This window comes from Apis cerana, linkage group LG1, assembly GCF_029169275.1.
Source record: "Apis cerana isolate GH-2021 linkage group LG1, AcerK_1.0, whole genome shotgun sequence".
In the NCBI taxonomy this organism is placed as follows: domain Eukaryota; kingdom Metazoa; phylum Arthropoda; class Insecta; order Hymenoptera; family Apidae; genus Apis; species Apis cerana.
In genome coordinates, this window is record NC_083852.1 from 3617204 (window position 1) to 3640474 (window position 23271).

A 23271-nucleotide genomic window follows, 5' to 3' on the forward strand; every position below is an offset into this window, starting at 1 on the left:
TTTATCTTAATTTCTATAAAATTTCTTGTTCTACAAATATTAATCAATAATAATAAATTGTATTAATAATATTGTATCGAGTAATTCGAGAGGTAAACGTTACTTAACTAACGATATTTCGGTCGATCAGGAAACGGATGCATTCGAAATAGGTCCTGTATCGAAGAGAAAGTTACGTATGAATTTGCGGCTCTCACCCTTCGCGTTTGAGGTTACAATAGACTGGAAACCGGCATCGATAGTTATCACGTGGCAGAGTCGTCGACCGGGAAGAGCTTGTTTTCCACCGATATGACTCTCTCTCGTTAAACGAACCACACGCGCGCGCGGTTTCCAATTTTTCCTCCTCTTATTCTCTCTCTCTCTTGCGTCACTCGTTTTCCCAGTCGATGGAATTGCAAACGCACGCGTAAAAAGTGGCTGATGAGCAATCGGTGAACCGGAACGATTGCACTCTGTCAGGTCTTTGCGCCTATTCGTGGTGGCTGCATCACCGAAACAAATTCCATTACACGATAATTCTCGGTAATTTACGCTAATTTCTCTCTCTTTCTCTCTCTCTCTCTTTCCTTTTCACCATTTTCTCCTTTTTTTCGAGTCATTCGAGTTCGAGCAATTTTCATTCGTCAGAAATTTCTCTATTTCTTTTTTTTTTTTTCCCTCTTCCAAATCGAGGTTTGCATCGATAATTAAAGATTTTAATTATACCAGAATCTCTCTTTCTCTGTCGGTCCATTGATACGTGATGCCTCGTGTCGGACGGGACAGATACCGTATAACACGGGTGTGCCGTCGTCGCGACGGTGAACGAGACTGAATGGCAGACGCGAGGTTGGCGCCGCTCGATCAACCCGATAATTAGCCAGTGACGTCTGAAAGGAACGGAGGATGAAGAGGAAACGAGAGATAACGTAGAATATGAAGAGAGAAAGAGGATGTAGGTGACGACGATGATTAAATCTTCTTTTTTCTTTTTTAATTTTTAATTTTTAATTTTTTATTTTGTACCGTTTTGGAGATATTTTTAGGAACGAAAGCATAATTCGAAACGTCGATTAATAGTATTCTGAGCATCTGTTTTACAATGAATGATTGTAATCGAAGCGAAGTAAAAATAAGTAGGTAAAATATTGTCAAAATTTATAATAAAATATCGTGAAGAAAATATTGTTGTCTCGACTCGAGATTGAAAAAAGTGTTATAATATTTTTCCGAGTATTTCATGATATTTAAAGGAGACTTTAAAGTAAGGAGTATTCAAAAATCTCGATTAATGGCGGAACGTGTAAAATTTCCTTAAAAGGTAATTCGAAGAATTTTGCTCCCGGAATGAGAGGAATGTCTCCGCGTAACTTCGGTCAGTTGAATTCAATTTTATTTACTATGGCGTTTAATATCCGACCGAGAAGATCGATACAGCTTAACCGGTTCACTGTTAGGGAAAAGGAAATTCAAGACGATCTACGAGCATGTATCCCGACCGAGAGAACTTAACGGCAGAATTTATTTTTATGAGGATTCATCTTGTTGCTTTCGCATCAATCCGAACATCGTAAATTTCTCGCGAAAGCTATGCCTTGTGACAGATTAACTACGTAAAAAAAAAAAACATATTTGAAATAGGCAAATTCGATTCAATTTTTTTGCTTTGGATTTAACTTTTCATTAAATTGTCGAATTTTTGAAAATTTTTCACACTTTTATCGATCTTTATTATCATCGAAATCGAAAGAAAGAATATCAACGTACGAATAGATATTAATTTAAATGTGAAGCGGATCTTCAACCGACGTTTCGACGAAAGTTGGCGAAAGTTGACGAAAAAGGCCGAACGTCAACATCGGCCAAGATCGACCAAGATCGACCAAGATCGGCTCCGTACGATCGCAGTAAACTCGGCGAAAGTTGGCGAAAAAGGCCGAGCACACGATGTTCGATCACTGTAACGAGAGTTGTGTAGTAAAAAAGTAACTAGTTAAAAATAAAGTTATTTTAAGTTAATCACTTATTAAAATCACTATTTAAATTATTATTACACTTTGAACAATAAATTATTGAAATAATTTATGGAAGCAATTTTAATTATTCGTAATTTCAACTAATTAATTCGTATTAAATTTTGCCCCATCATTGTTCATGTGTCACCGCATTGTATCAAGTTCCGGAATGGGATAGAAAAAAAGAATCGTGAAAGTACATTACAATATTCTCGTCGAAATCGATTTGAATCAACAATTTCCATAAAACGAAATTCGTCTTGTCAAACTATTTCAAATCATAGAGGCGATTTTTCATCACGGATTGTTTACGAAATTCATCGACGAACAATACGCTCCGCTGTTTGCCAGAATTTTTTCAACCGTGCTGCCTTCTCATTCAAGCAGAGGCCAGATAAGGTAGGTGAGGCTTTTGTTATACCCGCGATTTTTCGAGGTATCCCCGACAATGAGGGAAGTCGGCCTTCGCGCACGAAAATCTTTCAGAATCTTTCAACGACCAGGAAAATCGTTAGTTCTCGGCCCCCTCGCTAGAAGAGGGTACATAAGAGAAGAAAACCCTTCTCACCGCCTACGTCAGCCCCGTACGTGTGCCCCTCGGCGTGTTAACCTTCATTCTTCGCGGATTAGTGACACGTGGCTACGCACATTCGAATCCCTGAGACGCGAGACGATGATCCCCGTGAAAACAAGAAAGATTTCTTGAACCCATTGTTCGAATATTAGGACCGTTTTCACGTGGTACGTGACCAACGTGGCATGCGCATATGATGCATACGTCCGCCCACGAAATGCGCCCACACTTTTGTCTCGTCTATCCCTCTCCCCTCTCTCTTCCACTTCGTTGGCTTTCTTTCTTCCCCACCTTCTCGACGATGAACCTCTACCCGTCGAAAAGTTTTTCGCCAATCTCGACGAACTTGAAACGACTTGCGAAACTGTTAGCGCGATAAATACGATAAACGTGCACCGTTATTTTAATCGCAGTAAGTTTTAATTGTCTTTTTTATTATTTTTTTTTAACAACTCTAAATTTTAAAAATTTGGAAAGTATATAGAGTTATAAATCAAAGGGATGAGAGTTTACAACACTTTACAAAGATTTCCTAGATCGTTCGAAAATTTCTAAAAAAAAAAAAAAAAAAAAGAAACGAAGCTTACTCGTCCGTAGGATCCCTCAATCCCGTTGGAACGCGATGCTATCCGTCAAGGCCATTGTTGTTCTCGCGCTCTGATGTCTCTGGATTCGGCCATTATTCTTTCGCTGTAATTCACGTACCCACGCTATCTGGATGGCATTCGGATGGACAGGTAATTAATGTTACGATGAATGAGACGAGGATGAAAAAGGAGATACCATAAGATACAACTGCAAGAAAGTTATACACGAGTTTAACGATGGAATCACGTGGTGATTCGTATGAAAGTTCGATATCAAAAATGCGGGACAATTCAAAATCAAACGTTAGATGAATTTTTCATTCATTCACGGTAAAAAGTTTTATTGGAAGATGATAAAAGAAGGAAAAAGAATTCGTTAAGGGGGATTTAGATGTTTACTTCGATGAAAAAAGAAATTGTTGAGAGAACAGTGGAAGCGTGATTGCGTTGCAATATATTTTTTAGTGCCGCTGGCAACATTCAATGATAAAATTACAAATAAAATTGCGCGCGATTTCAGTGAACTTTAAATATTTGTGACAGCAATAAAAGTTTATGGGGCTTAAAAATACGAATTAGTGGAATTGTGATAATATTTTTCAAAAGTTGTATAATTTCTCGTTTCGATCGGGATTTTCGAGATCTTTCAACTTATCGATTATCAACTCTTTCTTCCTTTCAACGATTCAGCGATCGTTACAATAGATTTTCAGTTTATTCGATATTAACAGATCGCAACATGGCGACTTGAAACAATGAATTCGGCCATACGCGAACATTCCATTCGTCTCCGAGACGAGGAAAGAGATTTAAATGGAGTCGTCGTGTGGCTGACACCGACCTCGTGTCGTCTGCTACGAATGTTAAACTGGAACAAATGCGGTTTTACGAATTTCTGAATCGAGGCAGTAACCAAGGATTTCAAGCAAGGGAAATATTAATAGCTCGGCGTATAAAGACGGCGTACGAAACGAGGCTATCGCATTAATCACAGAGAAGAGATGTAAAGTGTGAAGCGAGTATAAATTATAATAGAAAAAATTTTTTCCAATGAAAAATCCTTTGATTAACCGTTTGATATTTTTCTAATAATTTTTTTCCATAAACTCGATAAATAAAGAGAGTAATTAACATGTTATATTATAATAAGTATTATAATTTTTTATATTGGGATAAAATCCAACGTTTAAAGAGTCTGTTATTGTAATTTGGTGAAAGAAAGAAGAACGATGGTAAGGAAAATCCTCTTGGACTATTATCAAATAGTTTCTTTATTAAAAACTCAGCGTAATAACATCGCGCAGCGAGGATAATTATTCGAGAAAATTAAAAAGATCGAAAGAAAAAGAAACGCAATCAAACATCCCCAAGATGAAAACCCAAGCTTCCGTTTTGCACAAATCCAGCTATGAACAACTGGAAACTCTGAATCTTCTCAAGGAAATGAATTTTGGAACTCCAAGGAAAATGTTTAAAATCAATAAATTATAAATAGAATAGAAATAGATAATAGAAACCATTATCAAATATTTAACCATTTTATTCAAAATTATCGATTCTTTAAAAATATACAAACAGATCCTAAAATGTGAATCGTGATCGAGCGTGACAAAATTGGACTGAACTCTACTCAATATACAAACCTTACTTAATCACATTCGCGCACGAAACTTTCACGAATCTCTCGAATTTAAAAAAACTATTCAATATTCTCAACAATTCGAGAGCATAAGGAGAAAGAGAGAGAGGGAAATACAATCCCAACGATTATTCAAGCAAGAATATCAGATACTGGACGCTGGTAAACAACCTCTTTGCGCCAATCCAAATCTAACGTTAGTGGACGTGGTAGAAGGAGGCTCCAGGGCTGGCGAGATAATGGGCTCACGATTAGCGACGAGGGAAGCGTGTAACCGGCGTTACCCCCGATCGAATATTAACGAGCGCTATTATTAACGTCCGACTTCCTATCACGGAATTGAGCCGTGCCGTGCATCGAGCGCGCCGCTAAGCCCCGCCCACTGTCCCCCCTCCCCTCCCCTCCTCCTCGTCGTCTGATCGCTTGTATTTTCGGAAAATTGGACATTGACGCGATCGTCGGGGACCTTCTAATTTCATCGCGCAAACAATCGACGTTAATGCGGCGTTGGACACGTTTCACGTGCGTGTTGCTCGTGTACCGCGGTGTGCTACGGATATTCAAGGATGGAATTTCCAGGGTAATAAGGGGTTAGGATTAGGGATATTATGTTAACAAATATACTCTGTTTGGGGATACTCTAGTGATTTTCTAGCGATTGCTAGAGCATCTCTCTTTTCGTTTCGTCCGGCCGCAAGAAACGTTTTTCGCGTTTTGTAGATTCAAGAGATTTCTTCTTATTCTATTTTTTTGTTCAATTGTGGAGAATGTAAATATGTATTTATAATTAATTTTGTTGAATTATCTGTACGGTTGGTGGGTATTATATTAATGTTGGTAAAATAATAAGAAATTTGGGGATTAAGATCGACTCGAATCGAGTATATAATTTTGTTTAATAATGTTTGTTAAAATTCTCGAATAATATTTATTCGTAATTATTATAGTTCGATTCGTACAGTAATATTTGATGCTTTGAACAATAAATTATTGATTTAATCTTATCTTTGGTTGATTCAAGACAAAAAAATGTTGCTCGAATTCAGTCTTTAAATTATTAATATTACATATCGTTAGTATTTATTTGTATTTATTTATTTATCCTATTGGTATACTTCACAAAAATTTCTCCTCTTTTTTCTTTTTATTATATTAATCTTTTAGAGTAAATAAGTGCCAATATGGTGGCTCCATCTTCACAGGTAAAAAAATTCCGCACGAAAAAACGAAAATTCAACTGAAGAAGAAGAAGAAGAAGAAGAAAAATAAAGAACTTTTTCCTTAAAAACGGTGTACAAGAGAGATTTAATCAAGCAAAAAGAGAGAGAAGAAAAAAGGAAGAGTTCAAACAAAAAACTCAATTTCCTAACCTGTACGATTTTAAAAAAATTTTCATTAACAATATATTTTTCGTTGAGCATTTTATTTACAAATTATATTATTTTCAATATACGCAAAAAGTATATAAATACGAAGAAAAAAAATTTCATAAATTCGTTCGATGAATGAATCGATTAATAAAAAAAAAAAAAGGGAAAACAATTAAACGATCATTACGTTGATAAAATGGACGAAACGGAAAATCGAAGGTATTCGACGAGTTTGCAGAGTGAAATCAAATTAGGTAATTAAGATCAAGAGGTGTACCAGAGGCGAAGGAATATTCTTGCTTGGGTTGCTTGGAATTCCTTGGAAAATTTCAGCGATTAATCGAGCAATTTAAACGATCGAGGCATTTAAGCAATCTTCTTGATTAGGATGCAAGCATATATTTACGTACGTAATAAAACTTGCTTAACTTTTCCTTTTAATTTAGATATTATTTTTTTTTATTAAAGAAATACACCGCAAAAAAATTCAATATTAACACAACGATATTTTAACCAACGCTCGCGTTAAATTTCCATCGTTTTACACGATTCGCGTTTGGAAAAGAAAATAAATAAACAGATAAATATCTCATATTCTCGTCCCATGTATCGACATTTTTAATTCATTTTCCCAAATATCGAATAGCTTTAAAACGACGAAATCGTCGATTTATAATAATATCATATTACACCATTCGTAGCAAACGAAGTACAAAGTCGAACGAGAATAATATCCGTTTACGGGAAGAAAACAACTTGTATTTGTATTTACATTACTTTGTAAATATAACAGTTCGACGTACTTTCATCATCGAAACCGAAAGGAGAGAAACCGATATTCCTTCGACGACGAATCTTTTTACTCTTAAAAAAAAAAAAAAGAAAAGAAAAGAAAAGAATTTTCAATAAGAAAATCTTGGGATTGCAACATCGAAAGAAGAAAAGAATCCATATTATCCCGTTCGATCCCATCGAAAATAAACAAATAGAAAAGAACGATTTGACAGATACCAATTTACCAATATAGAATATAGAATACCAAGTTTTGGAAATTTTTCACTTATCGTCTCCCATCTCTTCCCTCGTTTGTCTCAAGGATATAGATAAAAATATAGAAGAACAGGTTGGATATATAAAGTGTTCGGAAAAGGGAGTTATCTTTAACTCGAGGCAAATCTTGAGATCGGAAAAAGAGAGAAGATTGGCGCAAGAATCAACAACTGCGCACGCTTGGTGGGGGAAGGGGAGGAGCAAAACTCTGTCTCTCTTTCTCTCTCTCCTACCTTTTGTACATATACAATTGTTCTCGAATCGAAAAGAATTTCTTTCTTTCTTTCTTTCTTTCCTCCTTTAATAAGCTCGACTCGGAATCAGCGGCGAAACAAATGAAATTTAACTACGATCTCAGCGGGATTACACGGAGGAGGAGGAGGGGGAGGTCGATTCTCAAAGGTTTGGTCGAGCCTCGAGTCGGTCGGCGCGAACAAGGTAGTGGAGGGGAGGAGGAGGAGGAGAGGGGAGGAAGGAATTTCCGCCGGTGAAATGGCAAATGATCCGTAACAGCGGCGCTGGAAATTCAAATAAGAATGCCCTCCCGTTCGACGCCGTTTGAGCGTTCACTCCGGGCAACCTCCTCGAAGCGAGCAAGGAATATTCCAAGGTTTTTTTTTTTCTCTCGAGAATCGACTTCCGTTTCTTGTCGATCCGTTATCGTTCGAGATACGATAAAGGGTAATACGATGGATTTTTTTTTTCTTCGAATACGGAAAGCGGAGAGAGGTGGAACAATACGAAGTGCAAGAGCTTTGATTGATTCATCTTGGAAAATTTTTTTTTTTCTTATCATCGGCGTCTCCGTTATAATTCTTGCGTTGCTCGTGATGAATGTATCTTTTTTTTTGATTTTAAAATATGGTATGTAAAATAATAATTGTATTTGATATTCTGCAGATAAGTTGAAATAATAAAGGCATTGCTGAAATATTTCTCGATCTTAATGGAATTTTATATGTATGAATATTGAAAACGTCTCATGAAAATTTCGAATTTAAAGTTAAATCTTATATGTAATATTAACACAATATTATACAAATTTGAGCAAACAGTTGAAAAAGAAAAAAACGGAAGGAAGTGATTTTGAATATGACTAACATAAAATGTTTCCAATTAATAAAAATTCTCCAATTCCAAAGTTAAATTTCACGTGACGTCATTTAATATTTCAAATTTATAAGCAAACAAAAAGGACGAAGAGTAGTTTCCAGACTAGCACAACATTTTTCCAATGTAAAAATTCTTGATTTCCAATCCGTTTACACGGATGTCATATTATTATAATATATTCCAATTGATCGTAAACAAAGAGCAGGGAAAAAAGGAAGGAGAGGTGAACGATTTGGAGGAAGGAAGGGAGGTGCGAGAAGAAAGGGTGATTTTTAGACGGTGACCCGTAATGAATAACCCGGAAGCGCCTACGGGCCTCGGCCGAGAGTCGGACCTCTCCTCGAACTGGCCGCCTCTCCCTCTTCTTCCGCGAGCGAAAAAGGAAGAAGAAGGGGAGGGCGAGGATGGATCGGTGGTGGTAAGGGTAATGGCCCACAAATCACAATGCGGAAGGACAAAAAGTCCCCTCCCCCTCCCCGAGAGGAACGAATAATAAATCTTTGAATATCTTTAAATACGAAGAGAGAAAGAGAGGGAGAGAGATAAAGGAGTCAAATGGAGTCCGCGATTTATCTTTACATCTTGTTAATTGCACCCCTCGCTCCCTTGTTCCGCGTCAGAAATCTGAGATAAAGCATTGTAGCGAGAAAAAAAAATTCCCTCCCCCTCGAAATAAAATATATTTCATTTCACGAGAGCGAGGAGAGAATTTCCATTATGCATTATCGTTGTAGTCCCTTTTTCTCTCCTCCTCCTCCCCCTTTTATAAAGGATATTCGAGTCTTATTACATGAGTGTACTCAAATTCGATTCCTCCGATCCGCTCTTTCCAACGTTTCCACGTTGGGTTAAATTCGATCGTGAGATTGGTTGGATCTTAATTCCTTGATTATTTAATTTCATAATTGAACATCACACCGAACGTGGTAATTTTTCTTTGATATTTGGAATAATAGCTAGGAAATCGTGTCATTTCAACGGGATTTCTCGATTGCAAAGAGGGATAAAGGTAGAATGAAAAGTGTTGCGTTCTTAAAAAGCGATCGTTTTAAATGGTCAGAGAAGGGGGAAATAGGAACATACAGTTGTAATATATATCCCTTGAATTTAATGTAGTAATTATCGTGATATTAATCGAATTCAATCCCCCCTCATCCCCGAATCTGACCATTGGCAAAATGATTTCACGCTGGTTTCAAAATACAATACGTTATCCGAAATTATCATATAATAAAATAATTTAATCATACCTGTCTTTCTACGAAGATTATTATTAACATAATCCTATTATACAAATCGATGTCCACGTATTATATACGTACATATATATATATATATAATATAATATAAAGGAATAAAGATTTATCATTGAAAATCCAATATATCGTTTGCTGTATTTAAAATAATTGGTAATAAAGTTTCATCGTATATACGTATAAGTCTTTTATATTAAAATATAAAGTTCGCGAAAATGTGTAATTTTAATTGTGACGTTACGATATATATATATATTTTGATGCAAATATCAATTCTTACGTCGTTTCGTAAAGTTGTTATTTATATCGTATAATTTTTCTTTTGAATTCGTTTTATCATTATATTCATTCATTTTTATTTTTTCGATTCATTTTATTCCCTCGTTATTTTGCTCCCTGTAATTATGCATGTTAATAGGTTTCGTTAACAATATGAAAATAAATAAATTGTTAATATTGATATAAATTATATAAATTATATAAATTTTAACGAGACGAATGCAAATACCGAAAATGAATATATATCCTATTTGAATGTCTCGAATTAAATTATCATCGATATTTCATCATCGAGCCATAACTTTCTTACTCTTTCGCGTTGAATCTTTACATTCGATATTGGCTAGTTTTTAAATACATCCTTTACAACTCCTTTCCCTTCATCGAGGAGAAGAACCTGCTCGACCGATAAATTATCGACCGATTTTATCTTTTCGTTCGAGCTCCTCTTTTTTTGTTAATTCTTCGAAACACGCCATTCTTTTTTTCCACTTCCACTCTTGCCCTCCCCCCCTCTCCTTTCTCCTCGAAAAATTCACTCGATGAACTTCTTCCACCCAGCGTGTATGTGTGTGTACGCCTCGTCGCAAATTTCTTTTCCTTTTTTCAATTAATTCGAACACCCACGTTGAAATTTCTATACACGTGCACGCACGCACGCGGAATTTTAGAAGAATTCCTTTCCTTTTTATCTTTGAAGAGGTCTATGGCATATTGTTATCACGTACAATATCGTAATATAATATTTAACATTTAACATCGTTTCAATCCTATAGATAATAATCCATAATTACGATGATAATATAAATAGCCATTATTATTATTATTATTATTATTATTCAATACGTTCGACATTTACAATCGATTTAATCGCGAGAGAAATCGACAACGGGAGTTATTGTATTTCGAATATTTGGAATTTTGAAATTGTTTCGTTCGAAATTTTAATCTCGTTCGTCGACGCGGCCAGTAGCGTAACCCTACGTGTGGTCGGGCCACAGTTATATTATATTATTCTTCGTCGAGGAGAAGCAATATCAAGGATAAAATACGATATACGATATCAACCGTCCTTGTTCATTCACGTTTCAAAGAATCAAGAGTGAAAGAGCGCCTCTTCTTTCTTCCCCTCGGCAGAGGCTCCCCAAACTCTTTCTGCATTCCTTAAAAAAGGAAATATCTACTCGATCGAATAACAAATTCCTCTCAAGATGTTTCATCACATCCTGAACCGGAAAGTGATGGCTTCCTCCGAACGTGGATCGATCGAATAACGGAAAAAAAAAAAAGAAAAAGAAAAATGGAGGGGGAGAAGAGCTGAAAGATATTTAGATGAAAGAGGCGTTCCACGTTTCTAATTTCCAAATTAGACATGGAGGAAATGGGAGGAGAGGCCAAACAGGTTTTTTTCGATTCGATTCGATTCGAATTCGCGAAAATATGAAACTTTCCTCGCCGATTATTTCATTATTCAGGGAGCAAATTTTCATTCGGAAGATTTATCTGATAAAAAGTTTCGATATTCAATCACTGATATCACGATTTCTTAATTTCGAGAATTTTGCCATACAATTAGATAATCTCTGTATATCCCAATCTCGATATCCAAATGGCCGATCGAGTGAGCTTTCTTGTGTTGAAATTTTGAGAATCGTTTCTTCGAATGCAATTGAAAGGAGAAAAAATTCACGAAAATTCTCTCGTAAAGGATCGATACTTTCATGAGAGAAACAGGGAAATTTTGTTTGTTTCTTAGGGAACGCCCGAGAGATCTACTCACTTAAGCTCTATTTGAATATCGATCGACGGATCGGATTCCTTCTTCATCCGAGATTTCATCGGATCATGTTTAATTCAGAGACAAATAGAGAGAGAGTCATGCTTTCCGTCCGTCTACGTAGGAAGGATAACAGGCTCGTTAACACCTGCAGGATTATCGTCCATAAATCTAGCTCAGTCAAGCGCGCCTCGATGCGTGAAATACGACTACTCGGCTCCAAAGATGTCTCAACTCGTCGAACCATCACCGTCATCTTTCACGAACGAATTTCATCGAATCATTGAGATTTAATAGGTTTCCAACGAAATCTCCTTCACGTTGTACTCCTGTTTTAATAATTTTCGAATCGTTGATCTCGTATTATTTATTTTCGTTATATTGCCCCTCAGTTGTCACTTTACACGAATAATTTTCTGCCTTAATTCGTTCCAATCGTTCGAAAAGAGAAATGAAAGAGTTATGTATTGACCAATTGACTTCAGCTTCAGCTTCAGATAAAATAATATAATAGATCTTGAATTCTAATTTAATTGCGTAAACTATTAAATAGAGTTCGAGAATTCTAATTTTATTAATATCAATATCAGCAGTATTTATAGATCATTATATCCTTCCTCGAGAAAATATAACGTTGGTTTTACATTCTAAATAATCCGTTCAACAAACCATTTTTGCTTTTATATAATTTCAATTTTATAGATTCAATTTCATCCCGTGGAAATAAATCGTCAACTTTATCTGTATAAATTGTATCGATCGAATTTCAACTGCGGAAATTTTAAAAAGAGAGAATTCGAAAGAGAAAACAGAGAAAAATTCGTGTACAGCGCCCTCTGTGACTGATCCCTACGTCGAAGTAATTAATCGAAGCGAATCGGTGGCGCCCTCCTTCTTCGGCCGCCATGATTACCAATCGGGAAGATTTCAAGCGTTATCTTGATTGGCGAGGACAACGAGCGGGAGGAGAGGGAGAGTCACGTCGGGCCACCGTCAAAGGAGAGAAAACTAAATTATCTGGAGTAATTCACTCCTATCGACGACGGCGAAATTGTGCCTCGTCCCTGCAGAGAGAGAGAGAGAGAGATGAAACGGACAAACACTGGGAATTGAAAGACAGGAGGGAAATAATAGATTTCGCTTTGTTGCGCTTTGTTGCAAGGATTCGAAGGGGAGAGGGAGCGAAGGGGGGATGGTAAAGGCTGATTAAGGAGGAGGATAACGCGAGTGTCAACGGTTCGTCATTGGAAATAGGAGGGGGAAGGAGAGATGGCGTGAACGAGATTTAAATTAATTTCGCCACGTTGCACCACGGTGAAAAGAATTCATTGCTTCGCGCTGCCTTTGAAGCATGGAAAAGCCGATAATTCCTGGCTATAGGAAAAATGCATTTCGCGTTCTATCACCGTACCGGAAATACAGAACCATACGTGAAACCATATCAGGACCCTTGATGGATTTTAATGTTTTAACCCCTCTTCTCTTTCCTTTTCTCCCTTTCCTTCTTTTTTTAACCAGCCTTCTCTCACGCCTTCGCTGTGTTCCAACGATCTGGGGATCGGCCGAGGCGATAAGAAGATCCCTTTTTTTTTAACGTAACTTTACTCGTGTTTTTCGTCAAATAATCGAGGAATTTCGATTCTCTTCTTTTTCTTCGTCGGCAAATGATACTCGAACGAGAATATTAGGAAAATTGAGAAAAATCGGAAAGGAAAGGGGGGGAAAAAGGGAAATGTGGATTTTTTTTATTTCAATTTTCGAATCGACGAATATTCCCCGACTTTTCAATCGCGATTTTTGCCAAAGTTATTGTCAATAAAGATCTCGTTCCGTTTCGATTTTCATCGTCGAATTCCTTCCCCATCGCAACGTTTCACGCTGCGCCCGTTTTAAAAGACAATTACGCGCAGTCATAGATGGCGCGACGGTGTAATCGACCATGGGGGCGAGTTCCTAGTGTACAAATAAATCAAAAAAAAAGCACGAACGATGCTTTTTTTTTTTTTTCTTTCTTTCTTTTTCATATTCACGAAAACATCGATTTTTATAAATCACTCGGGCGCACGCGTCGTCAATTTCTCTCCATTTTTTTCTTCCATAGAATCACTAGACATCACTTGATTTCCAAGTCTCGATGACAATGAATATTCCAAAAAAAAAAAAAAAAAAAAGAAAGAAAGAAAGAAAGAAAAAACGATTATTTAATTCAAATCTCTTTGACTCCGAGCGATTCTGGATTCTCTGGATAAAAATCAAAAGAATAATATAACAGTTGGCAATCGAAGCGAATGTTATTTCGATCTGAAAATTCCTTTTGAAGATCGCCCTTAATTTCGAAATTCCGAACTAATCTCTCTCTCTCTCTTTTTTTTTTCAGGAAAAGAGAATCGAATCGAACACTCGACACGATATCTCATCGAAGATCGAAAATCGAGAAGAAGCACTCGGTTAGAGGGGGAGGGGAGGGGAAATGGATCGGGGAGCAGCCATGTAAAAAGTTACGAAAAATGGTGGCCGCTCATGGACGTCCGTGGATTTCCTTTTATCGCCCGCTTCCGGTTCCATCAACGCTGCAACGATCGAGCGAACGTCCATTTTTCGCGCATCCACTTCGAAAATATGCGGCCGCCTTAAAGCCGCGTTTTTGATTCAGAAGGAAAAAGAAAAAAAAAAAATTATCGTCGATGAATTTCACATTCGCTATCTCGTAATACAACAATCGAAAAAGAAAAAGAAATGTAAGAAACGAAATCTTGGATATTAATTTTTTTGTCTCCGTTAATTTTGTTAACATCTTTTCCATGACAAAATTAATGATCAACAAAAGAAAGATTTCAATTTCGAAAATTTTTTCCACCCTCTGAGAAGGAATTTCTTAATTTCCGAAACGCGAAATTCCAACGGATTTCCAACGTTTAACGAAAGAGAGCGCCAAGCCAGGGATTGGTTAGATCGCATTGTTTGTTCGTTGGATGCCATTACGCGTGATCTTCCATTAAACTTCAATCTCGCCACCTTGCTGAATTACAGGGAGAAAGGAATTGTTAAGCAATTTAATTAAGATAGAATTTATAGCCTGTTCGTTTAATAATTTTTTAAAAAAAGGAAGGAATATTTAAAATTTATATTAATATTAAATTAATTAATTTAAAGTATTGAAAAGTAGATATGTTGAATTTAAATATAAATAAAACCGCAAGTAACAGCAATAAAAACGATACGCCACGAGGCCATTAATTCCTCATCATATCTGGTTCCGTTTCAATGAAACTGAAATGTTTGATATGTACACTCGTAACAAGGAGAGGAGGGGGACGGACGTTTTTCGACGAGAATTGTTTCGCGAGTTGAAATAAAGAATGGGGGAGGGGGAAGGAGAGAAAGGAAAAGGGACCGAGTTATCCCCTCCCAAAATAAGTATCGTGAAAAGAGTGTCCAACGAATTCCATTGTCCCTTTTAATTAACCTCGTGAATGTATTGCCTCCGGTTTCCTTGCCTTCTTGTATTATATAGCATGTTTGTATTAACTGCGCGTATAACAACGAACGATATTCGATTACGTATTCGTTGGAACGAGACGAGGTTAGAAAGTTTCCTCTTAATTCGAGTTGTAAAAAATTCAAGAAGAATCTGAAATTCATCATTCGTAAAAAAAACGAATGAACGATCATTGTATCGGGTCAATATATCTTCATTTTATTATTAGATTCGAAGTCAGTCCTTTGAAAAAAAATAAGCAAGATTTATAAGCGTCGTACAGTGGTTCGAATGGTGAAAAGGAGAAAATTAATTTTCAAATGTACAAAAATGTAATTAGTTATTGTACATTGAAATTAAAAAATTTTTTTTTTTACAGATTAAACAAAATACGCGTATATAGGCGGAGAACAAGATCTCGAAACATCTATTTTAATTTAAATCGTTATAAATTATCGAAAAGTTTTTTTTGATAAATTAAACTTAAAGTTAAGTAATCATTTTATATTAGAAATTCACACGAGAATCGAATGTACGAAAAGTATTTTATTTGCGAAACTATATTAAAATTAATTTTAATTTGTCATCTAGCGGATTTTTTAATCGATAGCCATTGATATTCATCATGATATATATATATATATAATAATATTCCTAACTTTAGTTACCAATTTTTTCATTCCTTTCAATCCTTTTGAAGTATGTCTTCTCACAATTTTGAAATAATTTATACGATTCGTCGAGGAGCTAAATATCCATAACCTCCTTTTTTAAACAAGAATCTTTTCTCTAATTATCCTTTAGATAAAGAATAATTCATTTCTTAAGATCCAATTTATTGTTTATTTATTATGTTAAATTCCAATCTAATCGTTACAACATTTTTTCCTTATATTCGTATATTTATTTTCTTTGTTTTTATCCTACATCAATAAAAACTTTTCTTCGCCTTGAGATCGAGCACCGTTGTTCGAAAAACCGTTGCACGATGTCGCTCATGTGGAAACGTGTGGTCGCTTAAGCGTTGATAAATTTATCCTGTCCGTCCATTGGCTGGATTCTTTCAGTCTCTCTCTTTCTCTATCGACAGAGAGAAAACGCTGCGTTGCCATATTCATACTTTGCCTCTTTCGCAGAGGGAAACAGGATTAAAAAAAACGCGCGCGAATCCGGCCAGGGATAGACAATCCCCGATAATGGACCGAGCGAAACGGAACGTGTTTCTGGTCTCCCTTAATGGGTCTCCATTGTGCCGCGTATCGTAACGGAAGCCGGATACCGTTTCGTTTTCGAAGGGGAGGACTGCACAAATCCGTCGCCCCTTCGAATCACGAATACGTTGAGAGCCAGCTTTCCAACGAGATCGATAATAGGATCAATTTGCGTTCTCGTGTCACTTATATATTAATATCTAAACTAAGAACTAAACTTTGAATATTACTGTTGATGCCGTTATATGTACAATCGTTTATACGTTATTGAAAAGACTCGAAATCGCGTGATCTTCTTCCTTACCACTCGTTTTCGAAAATGCAATTAATTTACTTAGTAACACGCACTTGGAAAATATTCTGATCTACTTTACTCTTGGAGTTCGTCCTTAAAAACAGAGACTCTATGAATTTATATTCATATTCGTTTTGATCAAGTTTGATCGGAGAGAATTGAAAACAATTTCACTGGAGGAATCCGCGCGGAGTCCGAGATCTGTCTTTCGCTCGTTATGCTCGTCGAGAGAGAAGGGAGAAACAAGAAGTCGAAGAACAAACGGCAACGGAAAGAGATGGCGTTTCCATGGCATCGTCTCTCTGTCATCGTAACTTCCGCTTTCCAGGGGAACGAATCTCGTTCCACGGAAGTAACGGTTCCACTAATCGAGAGACCGGCTCCTCCGGGATCACGGCCGTTTCCAAACAACCTCGTCCCCATCCCCTCTCCTCTTCTCCTTTCCCTTTCGTCTCGCGCTCATTCCACTCCTTTGACGATCGTCCAATCTCTCTCTCTCTCTTTTTCTCGTCTCGTATTCTTTTTCGCAACAGAGAGGAGAGGCTCAAAGCGGGTTTGATGAATTATCGATTCTTCTCTGGAAGATAAGTGGATGAAGGAAATGGCAAAGAATCGTCGTTATCCGTTCCCGGATTTCGGGGAATTATCTTGAAAATAATATCGCTGTTTGCAGGACGAAACTTTTCGAATTTTTTCCGCGCGCGATTTTTAAAATATTCGAAGGAATTATAATTTTAATTCTTTTTTTTTTATAAATAAAAGATTTCGATTCTTTGTATGTATAATAAATATTCTTTGAAAATATTTTTTCGTTTTATCCAATGTTTCGATCTTCCATGAATGGATGTTTAAAGTGGAAAAAAATACTCGTGGATATCTGTTCACCCATTCGACAATTGCTTCACTTTTATGGCCGAATAAATTACCAAGGTGGGAAATTTTCAAGATTTTGCTAACTAATAACAAGATTTGCTAAATAATCCTTTTCAGTCGTAAGATTGCACTCGTGATTTCGCCCGATCAGAGATTTATCTTCTTATTCTTTTTTTTTCTTTTTGAAAATTCACGAATTATTCATCGATATATTATTTGATTTTTTGATTTTTCTTTTCAAATCTGAAATGTAAATGTAAAATTGTAAAATTTTAGGTAGATTCGTTCGGAATCGATATGGAAGTTATAATTTATAGCAAATATTTTATTATTTCAAATAAATTTTGGCCGGGAGGAAGAGGCTTTCTACGCAAACACCGGATGGAGATTAAATTTAACTTTTGGAAAAATATACTCGAGCTACGTTTTTAATTCGAATCGTCTAGAATTATCGTGTCTCCACGCGAGATGTCAATAAAATCTGATGTAAAACGTGAAGAATCCTTCTTTATAATTATACAAATTTTTTCCAAAATCCACCTTAGAAAGAAATTACAGAGATTCGATCGATCCTTGTCGTCGAACTTGTTGTTGAAAAGCTTGCACAATGCTGGAAATGTTTTAAATAATAACCATGATTAACTCGTCTTTTTGGTCCAATTTCGCGATACGGTATATTTAATTAACCAATTATTGTTGATACCGCTGGGGAAAGAAGGATAATGGATTTCCAGATCGAGTGGAACAACCTCCTCGTTTCGTAGGGATTGAAATTTAATCTGTTAATTTTCCCCCGATGAAAGTTCGAAGAGACTGTTATTAACGACAATTTATCGAAAATAAAATAAAAATTTCTTGTCTCAAAGAAAGAATCCATCGATCCATTGTTTTAATGTTCCATTTCGCTCCTTGTGAAAAAACAATTCTACTAGATGAAATAATTTATCATCGAATAAACGAGGCTCGTAAAAAATAATACAGGTGTTCATGATTAAGAAAAACGTCTCGATTTTTACGATATTCCTAACAAACACGGGTAAGGATCACGAGTGATTGGATCAATGACGAACGTAATCTATTTGTAATATTTTTCGATCCTCGATTTATTATCTCGTAAATCAAAATCAAAAAAAAAAAAAAGAAAAAATCCCTCTCCTCGAATTCTAATCCATCCCTCCATTTTTCCCTCTTTTCCGCTCCCTCGAAACACGAACGCGAATTAAACAGCAGAAAGAGGAGTAATTTGCCGCTCTGTTTCCCCACTGATGGTGAAACAAACCTTGGTCCTCCTTTTTTCCCCCACTCCTTCGAAATAAACCACGAGGCAACCTCGACAGATCGTTGGAGAAACAGCATTCCCCCTCTCCTCTCCGCCCATGTGCGTGGTCGGCGCGTAAATTGGGTCATAAATATGTATCAACGCGTGGTCTCTTCCCTCCTCCTCCTCCTCCACGCCCCGAGGGTACGTATATATTTTAATCAGGGGACGGTTACTAAAATATAACGCTTTTTAATTTCGCCATAACGGCATATATTAACGCAAATTAATATCGTGACGAAACGATTTCTCTCTCCTTTCTGTCTACTACTATTATTATTATTATTATTTTAGAGGAACGGGATTTGTCCGTGTCCATCTCTCTTCGATCCAAGAAAAAAAGAAACACGATTGCTCTCTTTTAACTTTCACAGCCGGGTCAAAGCGATTACGAATAAAAAAGATCCGCGAGACTCGAAAGAGGGAAAGTAGTAGTCTTCGTTTCGTGTCGGAGGAAACGAAGAGAATAAGTTTCTTTCCTCCAAAGCGAGGAGAATTAAGAATAAGGGATATTTTATTTACGTAGTATCCGGAACGAAATTTTTTCAAGAGGAATGGATCGTCTGTCAGGTTTTTTAAGAAGATTTTATAAGAACGATTGGAAGTTGGAATTAATCGATGGATCGATGCAGTGATCCACTTTTAACGAAGTGAATTTTATTAGAGTGAAACTCTGGCAAGTTGTCGTTCGTTCAATCATTTATTTTCCTTCGAATCATCCGATAGGTCATCGATGCTTGTTGTAAATTAATTAATTAATTAATTAACGTCGATATAGAATAAACGAGAGCTAAAAATTCACATAGAGTGTTCTCTCTCATCGAAGGAAATACTATCTATTTTTAATACAATTGACCAACCAATTTTCATTATTTCAATGGCAGTGTGATAATATAATAATTGAATATAAAAATTGTATTAGTTTAATTTCCTTTGCTTTTATCTTTCTCTCCCTCTCTCTCTTTAAGATATATATATTTTCTCTCGGTCTTTCGGTCGGAGAAACACGAAAGGAATTAGTTTTTGAGGATAAGAGAGGGTTGAAAAACTGGATACACCTAGCACAGTTCATAGTCTACTTACTCGGATCAGGATTACGATTCTTCCGCGGTTCGCCACGCGATAAGACCGGATACGGTATCAAAAGTTCTTTTCCTATTATCTAAAGGAGCCGCGGAGAGAGAGAGAGAGAGGGAGATGTACGGTTCTTTTGGAGGAAAACCGTTTTTCTTTAGAGACGGGAATCCACGCTCTTTCACCTAACTTTTTCTTTTTTCCCTTCTAATTTTTTTTGTTTCTTTTCTTCCTTTTTCTGACCTTAATTACTTATTAGCGAGATTTAATAAAGACGGAAGATAGGGGAGGGATAATGAAAGAACAAAGCAACTTGATATAAAATATTTTTCGCTGGGGGGCGAAAAAAATAAAAAGGAAATAAAGATTTATGTTGATTTTATTTAAAAAGTAAAATTTTAAAAGATTAATTTTTTTTATTTTTTGTTTTTTTTTTTAGGCCTAAAAAATTATTGGCTCAATAATTCTCACTGTTGGATAATATTTGATGATTTGAATTGATATGACAAAAATGCGCGTATATTTTAATAATATTTAAAAAATTTAAGTACACGTCAGTAACGATTAATTATAATTTCTGCACGGTTTGATCTTTCATCCATCTATCAAAGAAGATTTCCCGCCCATTTTCCTTAATAACTGTTAACTCACACAAACAATTTTATTTCCAAAGATTTTTTTTTTTACTAGCAATTTTAAAATTTAATTTCAATTTTTAACAGTGATGGAAAATAGTATTATTTGAAATATATAGAGTAATAATGAAATAATTAATCGAAATAATAATTGTTCGAAATATAATCAAGTTTTCTAATTCGATTATTTTAAGTGTTATTTTTGACATTTACTTTATAAATATTTTCCAACATGAAAATCTCCCGATATATTTCTGATCGATAAAAAATTTAAATGGACATCAATCCCATCCTGAACGAAAATTTCCATGAAAGTTATGTATTCGAATATTTCATTGCGTGTAAAAGAGAAAGAAAAAAAAAATTTCTCAATAAGTTACGAGTCCATAGAGAAAAAAAAATATCACTATCACTTTTCCTCGTTTAATTATAAATCCAAATATTCGTTGTTGTATTAATTTATAAAATCAAACGAATATTTCGTACTATAATCATTACGATTAATATAGAAACTAAATTATTACATTAAATTAATTAATTATAATATTATAGGATTATTGGCAATGCGAAAATTTATGTATTATAAATTAATAAATTTGTAGCAGGAACTAGTAATACGTTGTTTACATATTCGAATAATATTATAATTATAATAATTATTAAAATAACATCTGTTCGTGAAGCCGGTGTTGCATGGACGAAAGTCAATTAGCGTAATGTAGCTAATAACCTTTGCCTCGTACTCCACCTCGTCAGTTTGGGGCTCACCTGGAACAGAAAAATATTCGCACAAAGGTTGATACGAATACAATTCATAAAGGAATTAATTCGAGCATGCATAAATATTCCTTCCTTTTTTTCTTTTTGGAAAATAAAATGTTAAGTCAAGAGATTTCGCTCCCCGGTTGTTGTAAATCAACAACGTCGCTCTTACACGGTAATTTCTATTTGCGTATTATTCTCTCTCCCGTTTATGCTTTGCTCGTACCACTCGCGCCAAGCAACTGCACAGCAAGTGGTGCAACTCGACCATGCGCGACACGTGCGATGCGAAATTCTTTTACAGTACAACGAAATATATTTCGAGAGGGAAAGGAAATATTTCGACAATTTTTATTATCTGTCTAATATCAAATTATCCATCGATTTCTTTTGATGTTATACGAGATATTACAAAGATTAAACATCGTTGGATAATCCCCTTGTGTAGGATATATAATTGAGATTCCAAAATTATAGGAATGGAATGGATGGATGCGTGAACCGATTGTGAATTTTGTCACGGTAATAATGCTTTATTCGTCGATATTTTCATTTTCTACCATATTTGATCTGATTTTGCATTAACCGGAAATTGAATTTATTAAATTTGATTCTTATCCGTGTTCTGATAAGGAATATGATATAAGAAGCAAACTGCAATTCGTACAAATATTTTTTTTCGTGCAATTCGTTTCTCATTTCAAGCTGTTTATTTTTATAATTATTGCAATATATTTTGAAAGAGGCTTGAAAAATCCCCGATTAAACTTTTATAGTTTACTCGATACTAACAAATATACCTGTAAATTGGAAGAAAAAGGTGGATACGAAACGAAAATAAATTTCTCGTAGCTTTATTTAAAAGAATCCTGGAAATATTTTACGGAAAGTGTCAGGCGGGATATTTCAACTAAGAAGAACAGGATTCGATGTATCTGTCGAGAATAATCGATCGCGAGAAACGAGTACGTGTTTCATCGTGTCGAGTCGCGAGAAGGGAAAGAAACGATTCTCCTCGCAAGAGATGCCAATTTTTCTTTTCGCGAAAGCGAGATTGTCATCGGCGATCGAATTTATCTTCAACTCGAATGACGGATCGTTCCACGAGACGAGACAAGATTTTTGGAAGCGGGAGCGGAGAAATTTTGCTCGTCATTTCTATGGGCAAATCGATCACAAATAGGAGAAATATTCTAGGTGTAAAAACAACGAATACAAACGCGATATAAGTGAAGTTTACAATTGGTTAAAAAGAATGTTAGTCAAGATCCTTTTTGGACATATTGCGTGAAATATCCAGCAAAATGAAATACACTGATAATTATACATTATACATGTTAAAAAGAATAATCAATTCCTGAGTCGATATTACAATTCAACAATATTCATATTATACTATACTAATTTCTTAATTCTGGATTTCAAAAATCCAGAATTACAAAATATACACGTCCCCTTTTATTCGCTCCTTCCTTTTGCCCATCATCCAATATCTTGGCGCACGACACGGTACGGCCGATCGATTATTCCCGACAGATATATTGGACAGCTGTTTTCCTCGAGGATCCCCCCCACTCCCTCTCCTTCCGTCGGGCAGAGCGGCGCACGCACGCATCGATTGACAAGGACGACCGAGTGGCGTGGCACAGCATAAATCGAACGAAAACCAACAATGTCCGTCACGCGTGTGAATTATGGACCGGCTGTTTTTCTCCCCCATCCCGCCTCCATCACGCGCTGTTATCCGAGTGCGATTATGAGAGCAGAGGCGGGCCAGATTTCCTCTTCCCTCCGTTGTTTCGCGAAAGGATTCCGTCACGAGGCGGACGTATCATGGGAAGGGGGAGGGGAGGGCGCGATTTCGAGCGTGAGATTGCATTCCCGAATTATCGCGCCCGTTCATTTTCGCGCGCTTTCTCTCGCCTCCGACAGAGCTGGGATGAGTTGTTCGCGAGGGAAGTAATTGTGTAAATCGTGTTGGTG

General features: G+C 36.1%; 1 protein-coding gene and 2 long non-coding RNA genes across 4 annotated transcripts in view; 1 reads left to right on the forward strand and 2 right to left on the reverse strand.

Annotated features, from left to right (window-relative positions):
- The window catches only part of LOC107994951 (furin-like protease 2), a 376396-nt gene that overhangs the window by 46213 nt on the left and 306912 nt on the right, over window positions 1–23271 (reverse strand). The window lies entirely within an intron of this gene.
- Window positions 1934–14480, forward strand: LOC114577130 (uncharacterized). Its single transcript, XR_003696938.2, has 2 exons — window positions 1934–2396; window positions 14020–14480. It is a non-coding gene; the product is annotated as an uncharacterized LOC114577130 (long non-coding RNA).
- LOC133666442 (uncharacterized) overlaps window positions 20253–23271 on the reverse strand; it is a 133930-nt gene continuing 130911 nt past the window's right edge. Inside the window, exon 4 of the long non-coding RNA XR_009830612.1 lies at window positions 20253–21294. This is a non-coding gene — a long non-coding RNA (uncharacterized LOC133666442). The remainder of the gene's footprint in view (window positions 21295–23271) is intronic.